Source organism: Nicotiana tomentosiformis, chromosome 10, assembly GCF_000390325.3.
Source record: "Nicotiana tomentosiformis chromosome 10, ASM39032v3, whole genome shotgun sequence".
NCBI classification, from domain to species: domain Eukaryota; kingdom Viridiplantae; phylum Streptophyta; class Magnoliopsida; order Solanales; family Solanaceae; genus Nicotiana; species Nicotiana tomentosiformis.
The window spans coordinates 5,708,711-5,731,292 of record NC_090821.1 but is presented as its reverse complement, the minus strand read 5'-3'; the positions used below and the strand labels follow the sequence as shown (position 1 = coordinate 5,731,292).

The 22,582-nt window shown below is 41.3% G+C and overlaps 1 long non-coding RNA gene across 5 annotated transcripts; it reads left to right on the top strand.

Annotated features, from left to right (window-relative positions):
• Positions 1 to 382: 382 nt before the first annotated feature.
• Positions 383 to 21,800, top strand: LOC104103417 (uncharacterized). Of its 5 annotated transcripts, XR_011411483.1 has the most exons (6): positions 383 to 865; positions 1,697 to 11,611; positions 12,769 to 13,053; positions 13,546 to 13,610; positions 20,573 to 20,641; positions 21,560 to 21,800. It is a non-coding gene; the product is annotated as an uncharacterized lncRNA (long non-coding RNA). The 5 variants fall into 5 exon arrangements; XR_011411482.1 differs by lacking the exon at positions 12,769 to 13,053 and having other exon boundaries at positions 21,560 to 21,799; XR_011411481.1 differs by lacking the exons at positions 12,769 to 13,053; positions 20,573 to 20,641; positions 21,560 to 21,800 and having other exon boundaries at positions 1,697 to 9,423; positions 11,456 to 11,611; positions 13,546 to 13,813.
• The last annotated feature ends 782 nt before the right edge of the window (positions 21,801 to 22,582 follow it).

The following is a 22,582-nucleotide window of genomic DNA, read 5'->3' as shown; positions in this document are numbered from 1 at the left end:
ACCATTACTTTAACATAGTTTTCTCTACCTTTTTTATAACAATTAAAAAATACCAAAAATATTTTTATTTTAATATATAGTTCACTTTAATAGTTTATTCTTATTAACTAAGATTAATTAGTATATTTTTGTAGTATTTTTATTTTTATTTTTATTTTTGTTCATTAAGAAAGAATTGAATTTGGGCCAATTAGGAGTTCATTTTCACATTTTAGTGGCCCAACAAGATAAAAGTCCATTATTTCTAACCCATTAACCCACTCTCCACTAAAATGCAAGATTAAATCTTGGCCACTCATTATGTTTAATCCAATGGCCAATACTTACTCCCCACCACCATATAAAAACCAAATTAACACCCAAAACCCGAGGGGAACTCCTCTATTCTAGGGTCGCCGTTCCCCCTGGCTCTGATTTGCAAAACCACCCAAATACCCTTTATTCTTCACTCGATAATAGTTGATAGCAGCCATTTTCAAGCTCCACTAGAAGGACCAGGCGCATACACAGATAGAGGTTGGGGACTCAGATCTTGGGATCCTATACGTGGAGGTGGTTTCATTTGTGAATATGCTGGAGAAGTCATAGACGTTGGTAATTACAGTGACGACAATTAGTGAAAAGAAGTTGATTTTCCAGCATCTCTATTCTCCATTTTCATTATTTTGAAACAACCTTCTTTTGTCACAAAATTCATCCAATTAGTGAAAAGGTTCTGCCATCTGGGCTAAAATTCCAGCGATCTTGAGTTTCGAGTTCGACGAGGTTTCCGGCAAGATTTTCCGGTTTAGATCTTGTTCGCGATCCCGTTCGTTTTTGGGTCTTAGAGCTATCAAACAATCAAGTTCAAACTCGTTGTTTTAAGGTCAGATTCTTACTCTTGCCTTTTCCTAAAATTCTGTGTATTAACTTTTGATGAAATGAAGTCATTTGTTTGATATTAGCAGTGTATTCGTTTTGTTGGCACTCATATTGCTTTCGTATTCCTTTTTTTTATTAGCTTTAAAGATTATTGTTAGATCATTAGCTTATCATTCATTAAACTTGATTAAGAGGAAGAAAAGAATGCTAGTTCACTTTAATAGTTTATTCTTATTAACTAAGATTAATTAGTATATTTTAGTAGTATTTTAATTTTAATTTTAATTTTTGTTCATTAAGAAAGAATTGAATTTGAGCCAATTAGGAGCTCATTTTAAGATTTTAGTGGCCCAGCAAGACAAAGGCCCATTCTTTCCAACCTATTAACCCACTCTCCACTTAAATGCAAGATTAAATCTTGATCACTCATTATGTTTAATCCAATATCCAATACTTACTCCCCACCACCTTATAAAAACAAAATTAACACCCAAAACTCGAGGGAGCTCCTCTATTCTAGGGTCGCCGTTCCCCCTGGGTCTGATTTGCAAAACCACCCAAATACCCTTTATTCTTCACTCGGTAATAGTTGATAATAGCCATTTTTTAGCTCCACTAAAAGGACCAGCCGCATACACAGATAGAGGTTGGGAACTCAGATCTTGGGATCCTATACGTGGAGTTGGTTTCATTTGTGAATATGCTAGAGAAGTCATAGACGTTGGTAATTACAGTGATGACAATTAGTGAAAAGAAGTTGATTTTCCAGCATCTCTATTCTCCATCTTCATCATTTTGAAACAACCTTCTTTTGTCACAAAATTCATCCAATTAGTGAAAAGGTTCTGCCGCGGGCTAAAATTCCAGCGATCTTGAGTTTCGAGTTCGACGAGGTTTCCTGCAAGATTTTCCGGTTTAGATCTTGTTCGCGGTCCCGTTCATTTTTGAGTCTGTGCTATCAAATAATCAAGTTCAAACTCGTTGTTTTAAGGTCAGATTCTTACTCTTGCCTTTTCCTAAAATTTTGTGTATTAACTTTTGATGAAATGAAGTCATTCGTTTGATATTAGCAATGTATTCGTTTGGTTGGCACTCATATTGCTTTCGTATTCCTTTTTTTTATTAGCTTTAAAGATTATTGTTAGATCATTAGCTTATCATTCATTAAACTTGATTAAGAGGAAGAAAAGAATGCTAGTTCACTAATAGCTTCAAATTAGCGATTTGTTGGATTTTGTCTAATTGATAAATGGGTCGTGGGGTTTGTCTGATTTAAAGAGCAAAATCATATTTGGACTTGGTAAAGCAAATTGTCACGTTAGACAACTGAAAGAGTTATAGCAATTGGAGCTTTGGATTATTTCTGTTAGTTTTTTATTTCGCTATACCCGTTTGATCGCTAGGAGCATGGTAGGCCATCAGTATTTGGGTAGGCAAATTTTAGGTCTCGTATTTTATTTCACTCGAGGTGAGAGGTTGTTCCCTTTAGTTTATATTCAGGGGAATATGCCCCGTAGAGTTTGTATATACTATTTTCTGAGGTATGCCCCGAAGTGAATGTAAACGGAGGCCGTGGCGACATCATCATGGAGGAAGCATTTGTAAAGGCCAGCGTAGGATTTTTAGAATTTTTCTTTTCTTTTTGTTTAGTTTTCTTAGGCGGGGACGATCTTGAACCTCTTTTGTATTTTATTTTCCTTTTTCGTGTGTTTTACCTCAATTTGAGTGTTCTTTAAAGCCAACTAGATTATGTACGCAATCGTAATTTTCACGGGACTTGGGGAATGCCTAACACCTTCTCCCCGAGTCAAATGAACTCCCTTATCTAGAATCTCTGGTGCAGACTATGTTTTAGAGTCTAAATATGTTTTCAAAAGGAAGAATTATTATTTAAACAGTGATTTGGCACACCGAAATCAAATGTTAAGTGGTGACTCTGAAAAATCCTTTGAAACACAATCTTTTGTCACTTTCAATTGGAAAACCTTTTTGAGCTTACAAATCACTTTATCTTTTTTAAAGAGGGTTAATAAGGTGAAAAAAGGGGGTGTGACAACTTTGGCGACTCTGCTGGGGAATTAGAGGTTCGAGCTGATACTTGATCTTGTTGGCTTTTTAGAATATTCGATTGAAGTGTTTGTTTTATTTCCTATTTTTTATTGTTTATTTGTTTATCGCTTTTCCTTATGTGTTTACTGCTTTATAAACTGTCATCATTTGTATAACCATGTGTCTTCTTTCTGCAACAAGTCTTTCGGAGTACGTTTGAGCGTACACGGCCTTTTTGTGAGTCACCCGTGTCTTTAGGGGGTGGCGTGAGAGCGTGGAGTGGGCGGACAGCTAGAGCAACCGCCATCGACCACGTGCCGCCCCGAACTGCCTTGTGTAGTGAACCCCCAAACTTAGGTCAACCTTTAGGTCATGCTTATTTGCATCATGTCATTTACAACTAGCAGGGCTCGGTCCCAGGCACCATGTCCCTTTATAGGAGGCCTATCCAAATTATGTCAAAACGGGCCCATGGCCCAAAAAGATATTTAATCATCCCCATGCGCTACATGCTGCATTCTTTAAGGGTAAAGGGGTCATTTGGCGGACCAATGAGGGTTTGAGGGTAAATGAGAAAGAAAAGAGGGTGAAGTGTAAAAATGAAGCAAGTAGGGCCCGATTATGTTTTTCTTTCATAACTTTTTCAATAAAAAGACCAAAAAAAAATAAAAATGAAAAATCCAAAAAGATTTTGCACTTTTCCATCATTTTCCAAAAACATAAAATCAAAAAAAAAGAGAAAAAGAAAATCCAAAAAGATTTTACATGTTTCATCATTTTTCAAAAAAAAAAAAGAAGGAAAAAAATATGTTTTCTCCAAATCATTTTTTTAAATTCTCTTCCATATCCAATCTTCCCGAACTACGCATACCTGATTCTCGTCTTTCGGGACGGGATACGTAGCCATCCCACATAGGGTCCGATTTTCCTAGTGAGTCTTAGGTTCTTGGCTTCGCGGGGTCTTAGCCAAATCTTGTATGTCTAGCCACGTTCGACTACATCAGCCGTTTTTTGCAAAATAGGGATATTTTCGCTAAAGTGGCTTGTTAACCCATGCATTAGAGTCCTAAGTCTACCACAAGGTGTCCTCTCTGTCTAAGGTCCATTCCTATTGAATTTGCATGCTTAGCCATTTTTTGGCCACATAGGCCATTTCTGCAAAGTGGGGTCATTTTCACAAAGTAATTTTAGGGACCGCGATTCCTGAGAGTTTATGGGCCTTCGTTGAGGTGTTTCCATGTTTTAGAGGTCTTCCTAATTGAGTTTTTATTTCTAGCCACCTTTTGGCCACGTAGGTCATTTTGCAAAAATAGCCTTAATCATGTCTTGCATGTGTCCAATAGGAAATGTTATTGTCTCACATAGTGTTCTAAGTTTTTAACTCTATTTAGTCTTATTTTTCTCATACATGTATAGACCCATTTGCTTGAGCTTGAGCATGACAGACGCCCCAGGACCATCTAGTCAGAACCACTGCATTCATGAGTTGCTTGAGGATACTTTTATGTTTTGAGTCTGTCATTCATGTTGCCTTTTATTTTCTAGTCCTGTACAGTAGTATCGAATCTTTTAGGTGGTGTTAGAATCTATCCTAGTCTAGTTGAGTTCGTCGAGTCTTTTGTTATCGTATTTCCTATTTTGTATGTGAAAACCAAAAAAAAATTATAAATAAAAAAATCCAAAAAGATTCTTATTTTTTTTGTTTATTCTATCCATGTCTTTTCCAGAACTATGCTCGGTCTGATTCATGTGGAATATGATACATAGGCAACCTACATCGGGTTCGATCGAATCATTTAAAAAAAAGAAGATGAAGTTATGGGGTGTGAGAAATGATAAAAAAAAAGTGATAAGCAAAAAGAAAAGAGTGAAAAGAAAATGATGTAAACCAAGAAGTGCTAGAAAAAAAGAAAAGAGAAGATTGAAATGAGCAAATTGGGATGATGTCATATGACCTTGCGACCCTCAAAATCATTTTAGAGCCGTTAATTGTTGCTAGGTGCATTGCACATAACGTGATATTATTATATGATAAATGCCCTAACGCTAACATGTTGGCTTTGTTTTGCTCCTCTTTGTTACTTTCATTGTTCTCATAAGGAAGGTGGTTAGTTTGTGGAATTCTGGCGAGTCATCCCTACAATACAAAGTCAAAGATCAAGGCAGTCATGGTTAGCAAGGAATCAGACACCGTTGTTGACCCATCGAGGGAGATTGTGGAGTCGGAATCTGAATTGAAAGAGGAGGTCCAAAGGTTGAAACAACAGATGATAGAAATGTATCAGGCTTGGGTCAGAGGGCATCCTCCACCTTCATTCCCCACGAACTATACAGAAAACCCTGCTTCCATCCCATCACTGTCACAAGCCTAGGTTCCTACTACCGTTGATCTTTTCCCTCAACATGCACAGGGCTTTACCCTTTACCATAACTATCCTAGCTCCTCGTCCCAAACTTTTCATGCTCCACTAGCCAAAACTACCCCATACCCTGCTCCGACATCTACTCCTGTTTTTGTAGCTCCTCCACCGATCATCTAGTGAACCCACGTTCAAAGCTCCAGATGCCTAATACTATGCTCCAAAACCAACTTTCAAGGCCCCAGATCCTTACTGTTATACCCCACACTTTGAGCCTCTTGTTGAAACCGAGAAGCCTGCTAAGAATACAGAGCAAGATGAGATATTCAGGAAAGTGAAAAGTTTGGAGCAATCTTTGAGAAACATGCAAGGGATAGGAATCCAAGTAAGTATTGTCTACAAGGACTTGTGCTTGTTCCCTGATGTCCAATTGCCCGCAGGGTTCAAGATGCCCAAGTTTGACCTGTATGATGGACATGGAGATCCCGTGGCCCATTTGAGAGGCTATTGCAGTAAGATGAGAGGTGCCGGTGGGAAAGACAAATTATTGATGACCTATTTCAGTCAGAGTCTTAGTGGGGCAGCTCTGGAATGGTACACCTACCAAGATGCTAGCAGGTGGTACACATGGGATGATATGGCTCAGGCTTTTGCCTGGCACTTTCAGTACAATATAGACATTGTCCCGGATCGCCTATCCCTGACCAAGGTAGAAAAGAAGACCAATGGAAGCTTTAGGGAATACGGGTTCAGATGAAGGGAGCAAGCTGTACGGGTCAATCCTCCGATGGAAGAAAACGAGATGGTCGAGTACTTTCTTCAAGCCCTGGAACCTACTTACTTTGGCCACTTGATCTCAGCCATAGGTAAGCCCTTTAACGATGTGGTAAAGATGGGAGAAATGGTGGAAGAGGGACTCAAGTCAAGCAAGATCATGATTTACTCTGCCATAAAAGCAACCACACAAGCAATTCAGAACGACATAGGAAGTTTGCCGGGTCAGAAGAAAAAGGATGATGTTGCCATGGTTATCTCAGGATTACGACATGGCTCAAAGGGTCTGTCTCACCAATATACTCAGCCTCCACCCTAAACCTATCCCCAAGCTCCACATAATCTTAGCCAGTATTATTCTCCGTATAATTTTTAATCATCTGTTCAACCACTGGGTCACTCCTTATGGCGAGCACAAGCACCGCAAAATACTCGCTCGCCTTCACAATATTTTCGAGCACCCAATAACCCTAGAAAATAGGGGCATGGAGGGGAACAAAGACAAATAAATAATTTCACGCCAATCGGGGAATCCTACACAAGCTTGTTTGAAAAGTTAAAACATTCTGGCCTGATTGAGCCGCTCCTCGGCTATACTCCGGACCCATATGCAAAAGGTTTTGACCATACTGTACGGTGCATGTACCACTCTAATGTCCAAGAGCATAACACCGAAGATTGTCGTGCTTTGAAAAGGGAAGTAGAAAGAATGATTCTTGAAGGTATAATTGTGGTCCAAGGCAGTAATACCCCAAGTGTCACACAGAATCCTCTACAGGTACATGACAACGCACAAATTGTTGAGATGATTTGCAATGACACCGAATGTGCAGGTTCTTTCAAGTCCTTTGGTGAATTATTTGCAACAAGATCTCTTAGGTGGTCACTCGCTAATTCAGCAGTCAGTGCTGAGGAAGGGTTGGTCAAAGGAGTCAATAAGCCACTTGGTGAAGACAATGTGATTGAAATTGGTGAAGGTTCCAGTAATTTTGATGTGCAACTCAGTGGCTAAGATCTCAAGCTTGGTAATTAGAAAGCACCTCATTTTCTCGCCAGGAAGGAGTCTTGGCAGTTTATTTCAACATCTTTTGCCATCTGGGTTATTTCAGGGTTATAATCCAGATTTTATCTTGTTTGTTTTGGTGATTCAAACCCTTCTATCCTCTTTTGCGTATCTCTAGGAGTCTTGTTAGTTAGTTTTGTGTCTCTAAGTCTGTCATCTAGGGTTGTTTCGGGGCTTTAATAAATATTTTATTCTGCTGTTCAAACCCTTCCATCCTTTGGTCAAATGAGATTTTGTTTTTCTGTTATTTGCAGTCTTCGTTTAGTTCTTTTTCTTGTATATAGTTCTCTTCATGCCAGTTCCAGTGACAAGACATGCATGCGGAGTTTTTAGCCAGATCTTGAAAGCGAGTCTAATCATGGAATAATGAAACACAGTTTTGAATATGATAAAAAGGTGCATTTGAGGAAACAAGTAAAGATTCACGTATTCTAAGATAACCTGAAGCATGAATTGAGTGAAACTGAGGTAGTTAGTCTGGGAAATCAAGAGGTTGATTAGAGCATACAACAAGGAAATGTCTCTAAAGCAGTTTGAGGTAGATCAGTCAGTGTTGAAATGCATCCTTCTACATCAAGATAAGATTGAGTCAAGTCTGCTTCGAATTGGCAGGGGTCATTCATTGGGACAAAAATATTGCCCATTAGCACTTTTTGTTTGTGTTGATGCAGTCAAGAGATATTATGTATCATTTCTTTGATTATCCCCAATTGTATTTTATACTTGGCATGTTCAAAGTTGGGATGACGAAGGCATTTTATTCTGCTACCCAAATACTTTTATCCTTTGTTACCCTTTTGAGCCTTATTTATTCTCTTTTATACCCCTCTTTTGGAATCAGAAGTAGAGTTAGGAAATAGAAAAGAAAAAAAAAAGGAAAAAAAGAAGAAAAAGAAAAGAAAAGAAAAAAAAGAAAAAAGGAAAAGAAAGAAAAAGAAAAAAAAGAGAAAGAAAAAAAAAGCAACAAAAACAAAATAACTTTTAGGTTGGAACTACGTTCGACCTAATTCCTTTTAAGGATACGTAGACAGCCTTACTCTGAGGTTCAGTCCCATTAAAATAAAAATCCAAAATTTCCTAGACTTTAAAGAAACTGGGGCAGGAATTTTAGTTTTGTAAATAGATCTGATTCCAAAAGTTGTAAGTTAAAACACCTTTCATTTTAGTTGTTTTGAGCTTTTATACCATCCTTTCTTTTTAACCCTATCCAAAAGCCTACATTACGATCCAAAGAAAGACCTTCCGACCAATCTTTGAGGATGCCAAATCATGTGTGTGGTAAAAGTATGATCTTCCTGCATCATGGATTATACCTTGTTCTCAACACAAAGAGAGAAAATGATAAAATAAGAGAGTCTTAGCAGTGAAAATCCTCATGGGCACTGTAAGGCGACAGTGAGTTGAGAAAAAGAGCAAAATGAGAGAGGCTTGATGGTGAAAACCCTTCAGGACACTACAAGTCAACTGAGGATTGTGGATCAGATAGGACAATTAGAGCGTTGAAGCCCAGTTTCACAACTTAGAGGCATAACAAGAGTTGAAGATTAGACTCTTTTGACAGATCAGGCCGCTTAATTCAAAATGCATGTCATGATCACAATGGATTTGGCCTTCAAATCCGATTAGTTTTTTACTTTGTTCTTTTTCCTGGGTAAAATTTTCTTCTTAGATACCGTCTCTTCTCGTTTTTCTCCTTACTTTGTTCCTCTTATTTTGTTTGAGTCCCTTTTGAGTTTATTTTTGTCGAAACAAGTGAAAAATGACTTCAAAATCTGCTACCATCTTTTTAATCACACAAAGCAGAGTCTGGCAAGCACATCAAAATGGCATAAGACACAGGAGAATAGTGTGTGCACTGAGTTAGTGATAATAGATGTTCTTTGGGATTGATGTAAAATGCAAAGATTTGGTGAATGTTTGAACACGAGTGCAATGCATCGGGCATAAGGTATTGGACTTGAACGAATCAGGAATATTTCTTGTGATAAGGGTTGTTCGGAAAAGCGGTCGGCCGATAACAAGCACTGTCTTCCAAGTTGAAGTCCAAGTTGATCGTGACAAATGCAAGAGAAATCGCCCGCGTAGTCAAGGCCACAAACTAACCACCATGTTTTAAACTCACAAGTTTTCTTTGTCTGAAACAGGGATGAAGGCTATGTTCATACCAAAGCTTGGAAGCTTGAATATTTCATGTGGAATGCCCCCAATTCTGCTTACGCAATGGCTATTGAGAAGATCACACCTCCTAGGCATTTTCCCTAGTTGAGAGGAATCTTTGGTTTTCCTTGAGTTCAGAAGTCCCGCCTGGAGAATAGGGTTAGTTTTTAATTTTTAAGTTGTTAATCTTTAGCTTTCTTAAAGTTCAGGGGTCCCGCCTGGAGAATATGGCCAGTTTTCAATTTCGTTAGGTTGGTAATCATTAGTTTTCCTTGAGTTTAGGGGTCCCGTCTGGAGAATAGGGTCAATTTAAATCTTTCAGGTTATACTGTTTAGGAGGCGCACTACCTAAATTGATATTTTACCTCTAGGAGACGTACTTCCTAGTCTGGGTCTTTTAAGTTATATTTTGTTTCAGGAGACGCACTTCCTAAATTGAGATTTTACCCTTAGGAGACGCACTTCCTAGTTTGGGTCATTTAAGTTCAGCCCGTAGGAGACGCACTTCCTAGTTTGGTTCATTCAAATTTTACCCCTAGGAGACGCACTTCCTAGTCTGGGTTTTTCAGGATATACTTTTAGGAGACGCACTTCCTAAATTGAGATTTCACCCTTAGGAGACGCACTTTCTAGTTTGGGTCATTTAAGTTCAGCCCGTAGGAGACGCACTTCCTAGTTTGGTTCATTCAAATTTTACCCCTAGGAGACGCACTTCCTAGTTTGATTCATTCATGTCTCACCCCTAGGAGACGCACTTCCTAGTTTTGTTCATTCAAGTTTCACCCGTAAGAGACGCACCTTCTAATCTCGGTCTTTCAGGATATACTTTTAAGAGACACACTTTCTGAATTGAGATTTCACCCCTAGGGGACACACTTCCTAGTTTTGGTCATTTAAGTTCATCCCTAGGAGACGCACTTCCTAGTTTGAGTCATTGAAGTTTTACCCCTAGGAGACGCACTTCCTAGTCTGGGTCTTTTAGGTTATACTTTTAGGAGATGCACTTCCTAAATTGAGATTTCACCCCTAGGAGACGCACTTCCTAGTTTGGTTCATTCAAGTTTCACCCTTAGGAGACGCACTTCCTAGTCTGGGTCTTTTAGGTTATACTTTTAGGAGACGCACTTCCTAAATTGAGATTTTACCCCTAGGAGATGCACTTCCTAGTTTGGTTCATTCAAGTTTCACCCTTAGGAGACGCACTTTCTAATCTGGGTCATTCAGGTTTTATTTTTAGCAGACGCATTCGCTAGTCAAAGTTTTCTTGGTTTTACTCACAAGAGACGCACATCCTAGTCGAGTCCTTTTACTCTCATTATTGTATCATTCATCAATAGCATAGGTGATTTACAGTTTTTCTAACAACTCATGAATCTTCCTAGTACAAACTGGGGCACAAAATAGTTTTATAATATTTCTTCTCTTATTATATATATTTTTATTTTTATTCTTTTTTATTTATTTAAGCGTATTAGTATTTTAATTTTTATCATTACTTTAACATAGTTTTATGTACCTTTTTTATAACATTTAAAAAATACCAAAAATATTTTTATTTTAATATATAGTTCACTTTAATAGTTTATTCTTATTAACTAAGATTAATTAGTATATTTTAGTAGTATTTTGATTTTAATTTTAATTTTTGTTCATTAAGAAAGAATTGAATTTGAGCCAATTAGGAGCTCATTTTAAGATTTTAGTGGCCCAGCAAGACAAAGGCCCATTCTTTCCAACCTATTAACCCACTCTCCACTTAAATGCAAGATTAAATCTTGACCACTCATTATGTTTAATTCAATATCCAATACTTACTCCCCACCACCTTATAAAAACAAAATTAACACCCAAAACTCGAGGGAGCTCCTCTATTCTAGGGTCGCCGTTCCCCCTGGGTCTGATTTGCAAAACCACACAAATACCCTTTATTCTTCACTCGGTAATAGTTGATAATAGCCATTTTTAGCTCCACTAAAAGGACCAGCCGCATACACAGATAGAGGTTGGGAACTCAGATCTTGGGATCCTATACGTGGAGGTGGTTTCATTTGTGAATATGCTAGAGAAGTCATAGACGTTGGTAATTACAGTGATGACAATTAGTGAAAAGAAGTTGATTTTCCAGCATCTCTATTCTCCATCTTCATCATTTTGAAACAACCTTCTTTTGTCACAAAATTCATCCAATTAGTGAAAAGGTTCTGCCGCGGGCTAAAATTCCAGCGATCTTGAGTTTCGAGTTCGACGAGGTTTCCTGCAAGATTTTCCGGTTTAGATCTTGTTCGCGGTCCCGTTCATTTTTGAGTCTGTGCTATCAAATAATCAAGTTCAAACTCGTTGTTTTAAGGTCAGATTCTTACTCTTGCCTTTTCCTAAAATTTTGTGTATTAACTTTTGATGAAATGAAGTCATTTGTTTGATATTAGCAATGTATTCGTTTGGTTGGCACTCATATTGCTTTCGTATTCCTTTTTTTTATATTAGCTTTAAAGATTATTGTTAGATCATTAGCTTATCATTCATTAAACTTGATTAAGAGGAAGAAAAGAATGCTAGTTCACTAATAGCTTCAAATTAGCGATTTGTTGGATTTTGTCTAATTGATAAATGGGTCGTGGGGTTTGTCTGATTTTAAGAGCAAAATCACACTTGGACTTCTTAAAGCAAATTGTCACGGCAGACAACTGAAAGATTTATAACAATTGGAGCTTTGGATTATTTCTGTTAGTTTCTTATTTCGCTATACCCGTTTGATCGCTAGGAGCATGCTAGGCCATCAACATTTGGGCAGGCAAATTTTAGGTCTCATCTTTTATTTTACTCGAGGTGAAAGGTTGTTCCCTTTAGTTTATATTCAGGAGAATATGCCCCGTAGAGTTTGTATATACTATTTTCCGGGGTATGCCCCGAGTGAATGTAAACGGAGGCCGTGGCGACATCATTATGGAGGAAGCATTAGCATAGGCTAGTGTAGGATTTTTAGAAATTTTCTTTTCTTTTTGTTTAATTTTCTTAGGCGGCTACGATCTTGAACCTCTTTTGTGTTTTATTTTCCTTTTCCGTGTCTTTTACCTCAATTTGAGTATTCTTTAAAGCCAACTAGATCATGTACACAACCGTGATTTTTACGGGACTCGGGGATTGCCTAACACCTTCTCCCCGAGTCGAATGAACCCCCTTATCTAGAATCTCTGGTGCAGACTATGTTTTAGAGTCTAAATGTATTTTCAAATGGAAGAATCATTTTTTAAACGGTGACTTGGCATACCGAAATCAAATATCAAGTGGCTACTCTGAAAAATTCTTTGAAACACAATCTTTTGTCATTTTCAATTGGAAAACCCTTTTGAGCTTACAAATCACTTTATCTTTTTTAAAGAGGGTTAGTGAGGTAAAAAAAAGGGTATGACAGGTCCAGCTCAGGCACCAGCTGTGTCCATTGTGATTCCAGGCCTTCAAGAGGTGTTGACCCAGATATTGACTATTTGCACTGGCCTTGCTCAGGTGGTTTCGGCTCAGGCCGCGCCAACCACTTCTCAAGCTGAGGGAGGTACTCATACCCCCGCCGCCCGTACTCCAGAGCAGGTGATGCATGGACTTCAAACACCAGGGGTACTACCAGCCCAGCCGGTTGTAGCTGCTCAAGCCTAGGTTGTCCCCGTTATGACTGATGATGAGCAGAGGAGACTTGAGAGATTTGGGAGGTTTCAGCCTCCATCATTTAGCGGGTCCGAGTTAGAGGATGCCCAGGGTTTCTTGGATAAAAGCAGTGGATTCTTCGCATTGCAGGTATTATGGAGACCAGTGGAGTTTCATTTACATCTTTTTAGTTTACTGGGGCTGCCTTCAAATGGTGGGAGGCTTATAGAGGCGTAGGCCAGTCGGTGCAGTACCACTTACATGGCAGGAGTTCTCCGTTCTCTTCTTGGAGAAGTTCGTGTCGCAGTCTCGCTGTGAGGAGCTGCGTAGACAGTTTGACTAGTTACATCAGGAGGGCATGTCTGTGACACAGTACGAGATGAGGTTTTCTGAGTTGGCCAACAACATGTGCATTGGCATGTCGATATAGAGAAGTCAAACTCCTCATATCATTCAGAATTTGATCTATTTTACTTGAATTGAGTTTAACTGTTGAACTTGGAAGCATGCCTATATTCCTATACTGTTATTTCTATGTTGAACTGTACCTGCTGAGTTCGTCACTACATTTCAGTCCAAAGTTTAGATTTGTTACTTATTGAGTTGGTTGTACTCACGCTACACCCTGTACCTTGTGTGCAGATCCAGGTGCTTTCGGTCCCGGCGGTTGCTGAGTTGTGGAGTTCGGATTCTCGGAGACAATCGAGGTAGCTGGTTGCCGTTTTACAGACCTTGTCTCTCTTTCTCTATCTTTCCACTTATTGTATTTAGTTTCAGACTATCATAGACAGTATTTTTCCAGACTTGTGATGTATAGATGCTCATGTACTCTGTGACACCCCGATAGTTGGGAACTTCCGTGTTGTGTTTTGGATTTCTATTCCATTTATGAGAACTTTTATTGTTTAAACTGCTTTAATTCATTTTTTGTTAAAAGTGTTGAAAATATTTTTAAATGTCGGCTTGCCTAGTACCACGATAGGTGCCATCATGACAGGTTAGGATTTTGGGTCGTGACAAGTTGGTATCAGAGCCTACGTTACATAGGTCTCACGAATCATGAGCAAGTTTAGTAGAGTTTTGCGGATCGGTACAGAGACGTCTGCACTTATCTTCGAGAGGCTGCCAAACCCTTATGAAACTTCACATTCTTATATTCTGGTCGTGCAAATTTGTTGATTCCGGCTACCAAATTTCTATTGTTCTATTGTCTCACAGATGGTGAGGAAATGTGCTATCGGGCAGGACGGACAGCCACCAGTGCCACCAGCTAGGGCCACGAGAGGCCGAGGTTGCGGTAGGGGCTGCGGTAGGGGTATAGGTGCAGCTCGTACAGCAGCTAGAGCAGCACTTGTAGATCCACCAGTTGCTCCAGCTCAGGAGCAGGTCCCTTTGTGGTTGAGCCAGTGGGGCCAACTCGGGCACCAGCTGTGCTCATTGTGATTCCAGACCTTCAAGAGGCGTTGGCCCAGATATTGACTATTTGCACTGGCCTTGCTCAGGTGGTTTCGGCTCAGGCCGCGCCAACCACTTCTCAGGCTGGGGGAGGTACTCGGACCCCCGCCGCCCGTACTCCAGAGCAGGTGATGCAGGGACTTCAGACACCGAGGGTACTACCAGCCCAGCCGGTTGCAGCTGCTCAAGCCCAGGCGGTCCCCATTATGACTGATGATGAGCATAGGAGACTTGAGAGATTTGGGAGGCTTCAGCCTCCATCATTTAGCGGGGCCGAGTCAGAGGATGCCCAGGGTTTCTTGGATAAATGTCAGCGGATTCTTCGAACTGCGGGTATTCTAGAGACCAGTGGGGTCTCATTTACTTCTTTTCAGTTTACTGGGGCTGCCTTCAAATAGTGGGAGGCTTATGAGAGCCGTAGGCCGGTCGGTGCAGCACCACTTACATGGCAGAAGTTCTCCGTTCTCTTCTTAGAGAAGTTCATGCCGCAGTCTCACAGGGAGGAGCTGTGTAGACAGTTTGACCAGTTACGTCAGGAGGTCATGTCTGTGATGCAGTACGAGTTGAGGTTTTCTGAGTTGGCTCATCACGCAATTTGGTTGGTTCCCACTGATAGGGAGAGTATTAGGAGGTTCATTAATGGCCTCACGTATCAACTGCGGTTGCTTATGACTAGGGAGAGGATATCTGGTGCTACCTTCGACGAGGTGGTGGATGTTGCTTGGTAGATAGAGATGGTCCATAGTCAGGAACGCGGAGAGAGGGAGGCCAAGAGGCCTCATAGCTCAGGTGGTTTAAACAGTGTCCTTTCTAGGGGTCAGCTCTACCACGACAGGGGACGTCCTTATAGGCACGCCCAGATGGCTCATCCGGTTCACCATAGTGCATCATCCAGCCATGGTTCATATAGTACTCATCAGGGTCAGTCATCTCTCAGTGCTCTTCCAGCTCAGAGTTCGTCCCATGCTCCTTCAGTTCAGGGTTCATCTGCACCGAGTACTTCTAGCGGGTATTCTGGTTCTCGAGGCCCGCCTCAGTACTTGCCGCCATATTCAGAGAGGGTTTGTTTTGAGTGTGGAGATTTGGGTCACATAAAGAGATATTGTCCCCGCCTTTCGGGAGGTCCAACTCAGCAAATGAGTCAAACTACGACTTCAGCACTAGTTACTTCACCACATGCCTAGCCCGCTCAGGGTGGGGCTCAGTCAGCTAGGGGTCGCCCAAGAGGAGGAAGACAATCAGGTGGCGGTCAGGCCCGATTCTGTGCTATTCCTTCCAGACCAGATGTTGTTAATTTATATGCAGTGATTACATGTATTGTCTCAGTATGCCACATGGATGCCTCTGTATTATTTGACCCTGGTTCCACTTATTAGTATGTATCATCATATTTTGCTCATTATCTGGATATGCCTCGTGAATCCTTAGTTTCGTTTGTTCATGTATCTACGCCGGTGGGCGACACCATTATTGTGGACCGTGTATATCGATCATGTGTAGTAACTATTGGGGGATTGGAGACTAGAGTTGATCTCCTGCTACTTAGTATGGTTGACTTCGACGTGATCTTGGGTATGGATTGGTTGTCTCCATGTCATGTTGTTCTGGATTGTCACGCTAAGACCGTGACGCTAGCGATGTCGGGGTTGCTAAGGATCGAGTGGAGAGGTTCTCTAGACTATGTTCTCAGCAGAGTGATTTCATACTTGAAGGCCCAACGGATAGTTGGGAAGGGTTATTTATCTTATTTGACATTTGTGAGGGATGTTAGTGCTGATACTCCCTCTATTGATTCTATTTCGGTGGTGCGAGATTTTCCGAATGTGTTTCCTGCAGACCTACCAGGCATGCCGCCCGACAGGGATATTGACTTTGGTATTGACTGGTGCTGGGCACTCAACCCATTTCTATTCCACCGTATCGTATGGCACCAGTTGAGTTGAAGGAATTAAAGGAGCAACTTCAGGAACTCCTTGATAAGGGGTTTATTAGGCTTAATGTGTCATCTTGGGGCGCACCGGTTCTGTTTGTGAAGTAGAAGGATGGTACTATGCGGATATGCATTGATTACAGATAGTTGAACAAAGTTACAATCAAGAACAAGTATCCTTTTCCGCGCATTGATGATCTATTTGACCAACTTCAGAGAGCAAGGGTGTTCTCTAAGATTGGCTTGAGTTCTGGGTATCACAAGTTGAAGATTCAGGACTCGGATATTCTAAAGACGACATTCAGGACCCGTTATGGTCATTATGAGTTCCTTGTGATGTCTTTTGGGCTGACCAACACCCCATCAACATTCATGCATCTGATGAACAGTATATTTCAGCCTTATCTTGACTCGTTTGCCATAGTATTCATTGATGACATCCTGGTGTACTCTCGTAGCCAGAAGGAGCATGCCCAGCATTTGAGGATTGTGTTGCAGTGATTGAGGGAGGAGAAGCTTTATGCAAAGTTCTCCAAATATGAGTTTTGGCTTAGTTCAGTGGCGTTCTTGGGGCACATGGTGTCTATTGAGGGGATTCAGGTGGATCCGAAGAAGATAGAGGAGGTTCAAAGTTGGCCCAGACCGTCCTTAGCTATGGAGATTCAGAGCTTTCTCGGCTTGGCCGGTTATTATCGTTGCTTCGTGGAAGGTTTTTCATCTATTGCATCGCTATTGACCAAATTGACCCAGAAGGGTGCTATTTTCAGGTGGTCGGATGAGTGTGAGGAGAGCTTTCAGAAGCTCAAGACTGCCTTGACCAAAACTCCAGTTCTAGTTTTACCTTCAGCTTCAGTCTCTTATACAGTGTATTGTGATACTTCTTGGATTAGTATTGGGTGTGTCATTATTCAGGGAGGTAGAGTGATTGTTTATACTTCACGTCAGTTGAAGCCTCACGAGAAGAACTACCCTGTTCATGATTTGGAGTTAGCTGCCATTATTTATGCATTGAAGATTTGGAGGCATTATCTCTACAGTGTGTCTTGTGAGGTGTTTGCAGATTATCGGAGTCTCCAGCATTTGTTCAAATAGAAGGATCTAAATTTGAGGCATCAGAGATGGTTGGAGCTGTTAAAGGACTATGATATCACTATTCTGTATCATCTCGGGAAGGCCAATGTGGTGGTCGATGCCTTGAGTAGAAAGGCACAGAGTATGGGTTGCCTCGCATTCATTCCTGTTGGTGAGAGACCTCTTGTAGTTGATGTTCAGGCTTTGGCCAACCAGTTTGTGAGATTAGATGTTTCGGAACCCAGCCGGGTTCTAGCTTGTGTGGTTTCTCAATCTTTCTTATATGATTGTATCAGAGAGCGCCAATATGATGATCCCCATTTGCTTGTCCTTAAGGGCATGGTTTAGCAATGTGATGCCAGAGATGTTACTATTAGGGATGATGGGGTATTGAGAATGCAGGGTCGGATTTGTATGCCTAATGTGGATGGGCTACGTGAGTTGATTCTTGACGAAACCCATAATACGCGGTATTCCATTCATCCGGGTGCTGCGAAGATATATCAGGACTTGAGGCAGCATTATTGGTAGAGGAGAATGAAGAAGGGTATAGTGGAGTTTGTAGCTTAGTGCCTTAACTGTCAGCAGGTGAAGTATGAGCATCAGAGACCGGGCGGATTGCTTCAGAGGTTAGAGATTCTAGAGTGGAAATGGGAGCGGATCACCATGGATTTTGTAGTTGGGCTCCCGTGGACATCGAGGAAGTTCGATGCTATTTGGGTGATTTTGGATTGGCTGACCAAGTCCGTGCACTTCGTTCTAGTTGGGACTACTTATTCTTCGAAGCGGTTGGCTGAGATTTACATCCGCGAGATTGTTCGCCTTCACGGTGTGCCAGTTTTTATCATTTCAGATCGGGGCACGTAGTTGACATCGCAGTTTTGGAGAGCCGTGCTGCGAGAGTTGGGCACCCAGGTTGAGTTGAGCACATCATTCCACCCTCAAACGGACGGACAATCTGAGCACACTATTCAGATATTTGAGGACATGCTACGCACTTATGTCATTGATTTTGGGGGTTCATGGGATCAGTTTCTGCCACTCATAGAGTTTGCCAATAACAACAGCTACCAGCCGAGCATTCAGATGGCTCCGTATGAGGATTTGTATGAAAGGCGATGTAGGTATCCGGTGGGTTGGTTTGAGCTGGGAGAGGCTAGGATATTGGGTACTGACTTGGTTCAGGATGCTTTGGACAAGGTTAAATTGATTCAGGATCGGCTTCGTATGGCGCAGTCTAGACAGAAGATTTATGCCGACAGGAAGGTCCGGGATGTTGCTTACATGGTTGGGGAGAAGGTTCTGCTCAAGGTTTCACCCATGAAGGGTGTTATGGGGTTCGTGAAGCAGGGCAAGTTTATCCCTCGATAAATTGGGCCGTTTGAGGTACTTTAGAGAATTGGGGAGGTGGCTTACAAGCTGGCCTTGCCACCTAGTTTGTCGAGTGTACATCCAGTGTTTCATGTTTTTATGCTCCGGAAGTATGTCGGCAATCCATCTCATGTTTTGGATTTCAGCACGGTCCAGTTGGATGGTGATTTGACTTATGATGTGGAGCCGGTGGCCATTTTGGATCAGCAGGTTCGAAAGTTGAGGTCAAAGGATATAACTTCAGTGAAGGTGCAGTGGAGAGGTCAGCCAGTTGAGGAGGCTACTTGGGAGACCGAGCGGGAGATGCATAGCAGATATTCACACCTATTTGAGACTCCAGGTACATTTCTAGACCCGTTCGAGGATGAATGCTTGTTTAAGAGGGGGAGGATGTAACGACCCGGCTGGTCGTTTTGAGAGTTGTAGCCTCGTTCCCCCATTTACTTCTCATTTTATATTTTATAGCTATTATGTGACTTGTCTGGGTAGTCGGTTTGGGTCCGGAGGGATTTCAGAATGAAATGAGACACTTAGTCTCCTGGTTGAAAGTTTAAGTTGAAATGGTTGACTGGATGTTGACCTATGAGTAAACGACTCCGGAATAGAGTTTTAATGGTTCCTTTAGCTCCGTTGGGTGATTTTGGAGTTAGGAGCGTGCCCGGATTTTGATTTGGAGGTCTGTAGTGGAATTAAGCTTAAAATGGTGAAAGTTGAATTTTTGGAAAGTCTGACCGGGAGTAGACTTTTTGATATCGGGGTTGGATTCCGATTTCAAAAGTTGGAGTAGGTTCGTAATATCATTTGTGACTTATGTACAAAATTTGGGGTCAATCGAACGTGATTTGATAGGTTTCAGCGTCGTTTGTAGAAGTTGGAATTTCTTAGCTTTAATAGGCTTGAATTGGGGTACAATTCGTATTTTGATGTTGTTTGAGGTGGTTGGAGGGATTGACTAATTTCGTGTGAGGTTTTAGGACTTGTTGGTATGTTTGGTTGAGGTCCCGGGGAGCTCGGGTTGATTTCAGATGGTTAACGGATCGAAAATGAAACTTGGTGCATGGCTGAATCAGGGATTCTGCTGGTGTAATCGCACATGTGGAGCTTTGATCGCAGGTGCGAGCTGAGGATGCGCAGATACGGCCAAGGTTGGGAGGACTGTGGTCACAGGTGCGAGGAGTTTTCCTCACCTGCATGGGCACAGGTGTGGCGTGAAGGGCGCAGAAGCGGATGGTGCGCATGTGCGATGGGGATTTCCGCACCTGCGATTGCGCAAATGCGGGGGTTAGGACCGCAGAAGTGGAGGCCCAACTCCAATGGTTCACCGCAGAAGCGGGTGGATTGTCGCTTCTGTGACGCCGCAGATGTGGTTAAGTACCCGCAGAAGCGGAAAGCCTGGGCATATTATTAAAACAAGGGTTCGCGATTTTGGCTTCATTTCAAACATTTCAAGCACGGATTTGGGCGATTCTTGAGAGGATTTTCGAGGGGTTCTTGAGGTAAATCCCTTGTGCTCATTTTTGATCAATAATCTTGCTTCCCCATTGATTTTCTCACCTAGTTGGTATGTATTTAAGATGTAAATTGGGAGTGTTAGGCTAGGGATTTGGAGAGTTTGATTTGGGGATTTGGGTGATGATGTGGTGTCGAATTTTAATAATTTTGGCATGACCGGAATCGTGGTTGAATGGGCTTCCGAATTTCGTGACTTTTATCGAATTTTGGGACGTGGGCTCGTGGGTCGGCTTTTGAGTCACTTTTTGAATTTTGATTAATGAATTAGCATTTTCTTATGGAGTGGATTCCTTTAGCCCGTATTGATTATATCGAATTGTTTATGGCTAGATTCGAGGCATTTGGAGGCCGTTTCGCGAGGCAAGGGTCTTTTTGGAGTAGAAATTTGCTCGGATTGAGGTAAGTAACACTTCTAAACTTGGCTCTGAGGGTTCGAAACCCCGAATTATGTGTTATATGATTGGCTCTGAGGCTATTGTTGATACTGTTGAGACCCATAGTGGTTGTTTCGTTGCTTATGACTTATTGATTACATTGACATTTCGTACTCAGTCATAATTATTCATTGTATATAATTTCTCAGTCTCTGTTGCTATTTATTGCTATGTCATATTATCATTTTGGGCTAGTTTCACGACACCGTGAGCCCGTAAGAGAGAGATTGGAGAGATTGATGACCGAGTGAGGCCGAGGGATTGATTGAGAGTGACAGTTATGGGATCGGGCTACACGCCGCAATATGTTTTTTGATTTATGCATGGATCTGGCTTATTATAGCGCTTGGGCTGAAGGAGCCCCTCCGGAGTCTGTACACACCCCCAGTGAGCACAGTAGGTTATTTTGAGGGATGGATCTTCCCTGGACACGGATCTTGTCCGAATCATTTATATTCGGGGATGGATCTTCCCCTGGGCTGGATTGGCCTTATATAGTACTGAGTGACTGACTGTCAGTCGAGGTATATATATATATATATGGGATGGATCTTCCCTGGGCTGGATTGGCCATATACAGTACTGAGCGATTGAGTATTCTGAGAGTGTGAGTACACGAGATTTTCAGTGTGGTGCATTGCATGCAACATGTGCATTGGCATGTAGATGTAGAGAGGTCATAATCCTCATATCATTCGGAATTTGATCTATTTTACTTGAATTGAGTTTAACTGTTGAACTTGGAAGCATGCCTACATTCCTGTATAGTTATTTCTACGTTGAACTGTACCTGCTGAGTTCGTCACTACCTTTCAGTAAAAGGTTAGATTTGTTACTTATTGAGTTGGTTGTACTCATGCTACACCATGCACCTTGTGTGCAGATCCATGTGCTTCCGGTCACGGCGGTTGCTGAGTTGTGGAGTTCAGATTCTCGGAGACTATCGAGGTAGCTGCTTGGCGTTTCGCAGATCTTGTCTCTCCTTCCCTATATTTCCACCTATTATATTTAGTTTCAGACTATCATAGACAATATTTTTCCAGACTTGTGATGTATAGATACTCATGTACTCTATGACACCCCGATAGTTGGGAACTTCCGGTTGTGTTTTGGGTTTCTATCCCCGTTTATGAGAACTTTTATTGTTTAAACTGCCTTAATTCATTTTCTGTTAAAAGTGTTGGAAATATTTTTAAATGTCGGCTTGCCTAGTACCACAATAGACACCATCACGACAGGTTAGGATTTTGGGTCGTGACAAGATCTAAGTATTTTATGTGTAGATTTCATCAATACTAATGTAGAAATGATGAAATTTCACACCAAGATAATGGGGATTGCTTACCTTGAAGAAGAGAGGAGTTGGTGGTCTTGAGAGAGTGGAGAAGAGCTCCAAAATCCGTCCAAGTGAAATGAGAAAAATGAACCCCGAATTGGCTTCAAAAGAGCTGGAGCTGGGACGCATCTACTCTAGCAAAGTGTGCCTCACTTCACTGTCCACTGCATGCAAGGTAAGACAGGATCCGCGTTTGGTCTGGAGAAGCGAGCTTCGCTTCGCTGTCCGCCAAAATAACTGGGTGGTCTATCTTTAGTAATTTGATCATAATGAAGCTATTCAAATTTTCAAAATCAAAATCCGAGCCCGTTATCAACAAGGTCAACCCCTCAGTCAAACTTATATATATTTCAAAACTCCAATTTTCCAATTTTTGCCGAATTATCCTACGGACTTCCAAATCTAAATTCGGACATATGCCTAAGTCCAAAATCACCATACGAAGCTATTGAAATCATAAAAACTCCATTCCGGAGTCATTTTCACAAAAGTCAAATTCCGGTGAACTCTTTTCACTTAAGCTTCAAAAATAAGAATTTGTTCTTTTAATTTAATCCCGAATCATCCGAA